Genomic DNA, 6807 nt, shown 5'->3' with positions numbered 1-6807 from the left:
TGTTTCATATATAACATTGGTTTTACCATATCAGGGGTAGAAATCTCCAAGTGATATGCCCTTTTTTAAAATCTGTACATACCATCTAGGTTCTCAGTTTAGTTTTGATCTGCTCCAGAAGAAATATGCGTAAACAAACAGGAGTGATAAGGATGAACAAAAGTAAAAAACTGGATTGTCTTACTTCGCCTGAGTTTGAGAGTCTAGAATCTGAACTGCATTTTGTTATTATTGGTCTGTCTCTTCCCCAAAATTTCTATTGCTTGGTGCTTTATCAATGAATGAGGCCAAATTTGAGAAAGAAGCTAAAGGTTTAGTAACATGAAATAATGAAAATTTTTAAGAACTTTTCCTGCATTATTAGATAATTTCAGCATTGTTTTGCTCTTCTTTTTCTTATCTAGAGTAATCAAACCCTCAGTGCTATCCTTTTCACTGGCTTATGTATCTTTGTTTTGAGGTTATGAGGTCTTCTTGCATTATTCATTTTGCTTTAAATGAAAGTCCAATTTCTGATGTGTAGTTAGGTTACTTTAGGGTAAAAATAAAAAAATTAGAACAAGTCTAGTGTAAGCTCTGCCGCTCATTAGCTGTGTTATTTGCCAATTAACTGAATTTACCTGGGCACCACATTTTCTAAAATTGGGGAGTGTAATAGATTATATCACAAGGATTATCATTCTGCCATTCAATGACCTAATATCTCTGGTGATGCTTCAATAAAAGACAATTTTAAATTACCATTGTAAAGTAACTTGTCAAGAAAATTTTTCCATCAAATGCCAAATTTTAAATCTATAAGATCAATTAAAATGCTGTTTTCTAAAATTATGACTTAAAAATTGTGAGGTGAAGCATTATTTAAACATTTAAAAACTTTTTCTGAACTTCAAATTATTGTATTAAAAAATAAAAAAACTGATATCTGGGAGCAGATACAAAAGCAGTGATGAATCAGTAACATCTCATTGCTTTTGATTTGATTTGATTTATTATTTTTCTTTTTTGCTGAGGAGGATTTGCCCTGAGCTAACATCCAGTGCCAATCTTCCTCCCTTTTTGCTTGAGGAAGGTTGGCCCTGAACTAACGTCTGTGCCAATCTTCCTTCATTTTTTATGTGGGTTGCTGCCACAGCATGCCTTGCTGAGTGATATAGGTCTGTGCCTGGGATCTGAACCTGCAAAGCTGGGCCGCTAAAGCAGAGCTCACAGAACTTTAACCACTAGGTGACATGGCCCACCCAAAATCTCATTGCTTTTAAGTCATTTGCTAACAGTTTTGCTTTTCTATTTTCGTTTTTTTTTTTTTTAAAGATTGGCACCTAGGCTAACAGCTGTTGCCAATCTTCCTTTTTTTTTTTAAGGATTGGCATCTGAGCTAACAACTGTTGCCAATCCTTTTTTTTTTCTGCCTTCTTTCCCAAACCTCCCCTAGTACACAGTTGTATATCTTAGTTGCACGTCCTTCTAGTTGTGGGATGTGGGACGCCGCCTCATCGTGGCCTGACGAGCAGTGCCATGTCTGCGCCCAGGGTCCGAACCCTGGGCCACCACAGCGGAGCGCGCGAACTTAACCACTCGGCCACGGAGCTGGCCCCTACTTTTCTATTTTCTTGTTAAAGGAAAGTATTTGTCATTAATCCCTTAATTCAAAAATCAAATCTATCTTAAATCATTCCTAAGATATCTTTACTAGTCAAAATTAATCTTATTCAGCAGCTTATAGCTATATTATATGCCTATGAGAGACAATGAATGTGTGTGTTTACCTAACAACTAGCATGCTGATTATTGACAATGAAAATGATAGATAGAGGAATGGATGTTGGCTACAAGCCTTCTTTAAAATATTAGTTCACAATTCTTTAGCAGAATTTCCTTTTTCTCGTATGACATCAAAGTAAGGGTTTAAAACTTGAAACTTTTCTTAGAATTCATGCTCTGAAGTATTTCTGTTTCTTGTTTTGTTTTGTGGTCACTAACCACAGAGAAATTTGTCTTTTTTACATATGCTGGAAATAATTTACTGCTTTTAGAAATATTAAACCACAAAAAAACCAATATTAAAGAAATATTCTGGGTCTGCCGAAGCCCTCAAAAATCCAGGAAATTGAGAGTTAATGCAGAAGCTCTGCTCTGGCTCTATGGCCAAAGGACTTTAGGACCTCTGAAGAATGACAGGTAGCGCCCCATCCACATACTTGTAAAAATGTAAAAGGAAAACAATATCAGCAGGATGATGTGGTAGAAAGCACACAGAGTTAGTATAATCTATTTGAGACACTAATGTTCACGTTTACTTAATATAAAACAGTACTCTTCATAAACACCAATTCTTCTCTAACCTTAATACATGGATGAAAGTCACAAATTCAAAAGACTTCTAAAATGACAATGTAGATTTTGATCTGTGGTATAGATGTATTTAATGGTGTAAACTTGCCACAAATGATATTCTCAAAAGAGTTTTTAGAACTAATAGTCACTTGCATAATCTTTGCATCTGGCGTATGGGGGGAGCAATACTTTCAAGCCCATCTATTTTACTGATCTCACTTAAGAGACCAGAGATTTAGGCTATTCACACAGATTAGGCCTCAGGAAATAAAGTCTCCTTTATGTACATAACAGAGAAAGAAAAGTTCAGTGGGTCTAGAGGATATATTTTTTTAAGTGTTAGTTTTCAAACATTACCTCACGTATAATCGTATAGAAACTGAAATTCATAAATCGGTCAAGACAACAAGTTTCTGTCGATGAAAACATGTAATCTGGTTTGTTATTATATTGTATTGATTTTATTTAAATTGCATAACACTTTCCCTCAATAACTTATACTACTTGCTTGTTGTTTCCATTTTAATATTTATTATTTACTGCAGAAAATATATTTTGAATTTTTAATAAGAACATCTATATTAAAAATGGTTTTATTTTTAAAGAAATTATTAAATACCAAATTTATCACAATTAAACTTAATTTATAGCAAAATATCTCATTGGATTGAGTACAATACTTTAAATTTTTTAAATCTACAAATATAGAAAGACTGACAGTTCTTGAATTATAGATATACCCTTAATGGTATTATTCAAAGTGCATAGTCACATAACAGTAATAATACACTTTTAAAAGTATTTCTGTTGAGCTGTGATTTTGTCAAAAGCATTAAACAATGATAATTAATTATTGTATTGCTTCATTTACAGCCATGTTATTTGCTTGCTTTGTAAATGAAGAAGAAATGTGGTAAAAACCAAATGTATCAGTTATTTAAAGTAAGCACATTTGGATTCAGAAAAATAAAGATGAATTTACATAAATTAGAAAACATAGATCGCTTCACTTTTGATTAAGAAAACTAATTTTTGTTTTTTGATGTAAACATTACCTCGTCCCCAAATACAATTTTTTTAATATTAGAACTCTTTCTGTTTTAAAAGCAAATTGACTATAAAAATGAGGCATAATGGATGATATATTTAAGAAATACTCATTTCTCAATATACAATTCACTTTATTGAAAACTGATAATTTGCCTGCCTATACTAGTGATTTCTGAAAATACTGGTAAAATAATGAACATTTAGGGAGAAATATTTAGCAATCTGTAAAGCTAGGTGTTAAATTAGTTTTAAACTTTGGAAAGGATTAATCATTGCATTCTAAAAATAATTTCCAGATTGATTGAATGTTTGTATATAGTTTAGATCAAAAATTTTGTTTTCTATACTTCAATATTGAAATATTTAAAACACATTGTTAAATAAAGATTATGCAATTGAGAATTTCCAGACTCAGGAGCTTAATTATGATTTTTCACATTACCTATTCCAAATCATAGATTTGATTTGGTTTCAGTTCATGTGTAAATAAGTGACATTATTCAACCGACTTTTTAACATAATTCCCTCCATAAACGCTGGAAGCACGTTATCAGGGATAAAAATGAGTACATGAACAAAAATTGTCATAATGTACTTTAAAAAATTAAACTTTGTAAGGTTAAAAATTGTGGCTTTACAAAAAGGAGGCATTTTGTCTTTCTATTCTGGACTTAAAGGAGGACATTTGACACATTTATATGGCAAACTTAGCCAATGTTTGGAAATGCTTTGTAGTGGCCAAAAAGCTGTGCATTTCCTTCTGTTGACCTGATTTTTTTTCCTTCCAATAAAGTTAATTAATAGAAGATGCATCAAACTGTATTGTTGCAGATGTGCACGTACTGCCGTGCTAATTGCTCTTATTTTTTTACAATCCAGTCCTGCACATGCTTTAATTTATATTTGCCTGAGTTAGCTTTTTAGTGAATTAGCGGCACTCTGCCACACACTGAATAGTAATGTGCTTGCATCACTGGATTATCTCAGATGCGTTATTGTCTAGAATCCATGCTCCTAATTTCCTTACCACCCACACCCATCTCTTTCCTCTGTTTGGAAGGCTGATTTGTGTTAAGAAGGGACCACCAAGCTATTAACTCTGGGACATAACTAGCATTGTTCATAGAGAGCGGGGCTTATGATCATATCACATTTTAACTCTTCCACCAGCATTATCCTTGTTTCCCCAATGCTTTCAAGAGGCAATAACTCCAAGTGCCTCGCATGGAAATGATAAACTGCCTGTTGTGCCTTTTCTTTGAAGGAGTTCTCCTGCAGAGTATCATATTTAAATAAATTGCCATTGCGTTTAGCAAGCAGTACAATCATGCCCATTGAGGTAGAGTCTTTTGATCATATTTTGTAATGCAATCAAGGATCACATGAGGATTCTCGAACAGGCCAGCCTTGCTGTATGCTAAATAGGCGACAGGAGAAAGAAAACATTAATTGTCCTGAATCCCACTGACATAACAAAGCACACCTGTGTCCCAGATAGTACGGCCCCTAAGGCAGTGGGGTTACATACATGACCAGAGTAACTCTTTTCTCTTGATTGATCAGTAATTTCAATCAAACTACCAGACTAAAAAAAGTTGACGATATATTCAAATTGTCAAAAAAGGTCAAATATGTGCACATAAGAACAGCACTTATGTTCTTTTATGTAATGGAACACACTAGATGGGGAGCAGGATACCTGGGTTCTAGGTCCACCTAGTTGCTGATTGAATCAGTTGATATCTCTGCCACTAGTGTCCACTCTCCCACACCCTCTCAGAAATCAGTAAGACCAGGGCAATAACTGCCCGCTTACTGAGACAGTTGTCTTGAGGATTACACGAGAGAATGATTAAGAGGAACTTTAGAAATATAAAGCACTTTACAAATGTTCTATTCTGATAACTGTATGGATATGTATGGCACAGACTGTATATGAATAGTGTTCGTTCTCATTACCTCTGTGCAAACGTTTTTATAGTATAATCTTTCTTGCAAAAAGGACCTGGGGACCTTTCATCTACCAGCGATACAGGGTCACTAGTAGGGAATCGCTAACTGACAGAATAATTGAGGAAACTTGGGGACACTACTGAACTTCAGTTAATGGACTGAAAAAAGAGGCGGCAGCAAATGTGGAAGTGGGGGCTTGTAAGGAATTTCCTGCTCTACTGCTCCAGCATTCCGACTTTCTGCTAAACTCTAAGATATCAATGAGAAAGAACTAGCCAATCCCATCCCAAATCATTTCCTGCTGACAGATATTGTTAAGTAACCTATTACCCTCTCTGCCTTTTTGTTTTTCTTTTATTTAATGGCGCTGGAGAGAGAAATGAAAAATTGAGGATGTAATTAATAAACATAGATTTTTTTTCAATCTCCACGAAGATAGTTTTGCAGTTCAGATTTCTCTTTCCCTGCAAGAATAGGATATATCTTTTATATTACATTCAAATGAGATCTCAAAAATCAAAATGGAAATGTCTTGTTTTTTCCAGAACATTTCTCCTCTTTCGTAAAGAAGACATGGAGAGCTAGTCCCAGTCTGATACCTTACCTTTCTGCCAAAAGGGGAAAAAACCAAGGGGATTGGACTGGAAAAGCACATCTTTGGTCCTAGAGGGTGAGGAGTGAGGCTTTTTCATAAGTGTTGAACAATGTTAATAATTCTATGTCCTTATTATGAACTGAAGTCAAATAACTTGAGAAAATAAATGACCGAGAAGGCAAATGGGGGGAAATGGTTTTCATACTGCATTGGAGCCTGTATGAGTTAGCTAGGGCTGCTGTAACAGAGGATCACAAACTGTTCTTAAACAAGAAAAATTTATTTTCTCACAACTCTGAAGGCTAGAAGTACCAGATCCAGATGTTGCAGGGTTGGTTTCTCCCGAGAACTCTCTCCTTGCTTGCAGGTGGCCCTCTTCCCCCTGCTCTTCATGTTGACTTTCTTCTGTGGGTTTTTCTATCTTAATCTCCTCTTCTTTTTATTATTTTTTTAATCGAGGTATAATGGACGTATGAAATTATATTAGCTTCAGGTGTACAACATAATTCTTCGATAGCTGTGTACATTGCAAAATCACCACCACACTAAGTCTAGTTAACATCCATCACCACACATAGTTAACAAAAATATTTTTTTCTTACGGCAAAAACTTTAAAGATCTACTCCCAGCAACTTTCAAATATGCAATACAGTATTATTAACTGTAGTCATCATGCTGTACATTACATGCCCAAGACTTATTTATTTTATAACTGGAAGTTTGTACGTGTTGACCACTGTCACCAGTTTCTCTCACCCCACGACCTCTACCTCTGGCAACCACCAATCTGTTCTCTGTATTTATAGGCTTGTTCTTTTTGTTTTTGTTTCTGTTTTGTTTTGTTGTTAGCTTCCACATATAAGTGAGATCA

Source organism: Equus quagga, chromosome 8 (genome assembly GCF_021613505.1).
Source record: "Equus quagga isolate Etosha38 chromosome 8, UCLA_HA_Equagga_1.0, whole genome shotgun sequence".
Lineage (NCBI taxonomy): Eukaryota > Metazoa > Chordata > Mammalia > Perissodactyla > Equidae > Equus > Equus quagga.
This window is presented reverse-complemented; position numbering follows the sequence as displayed.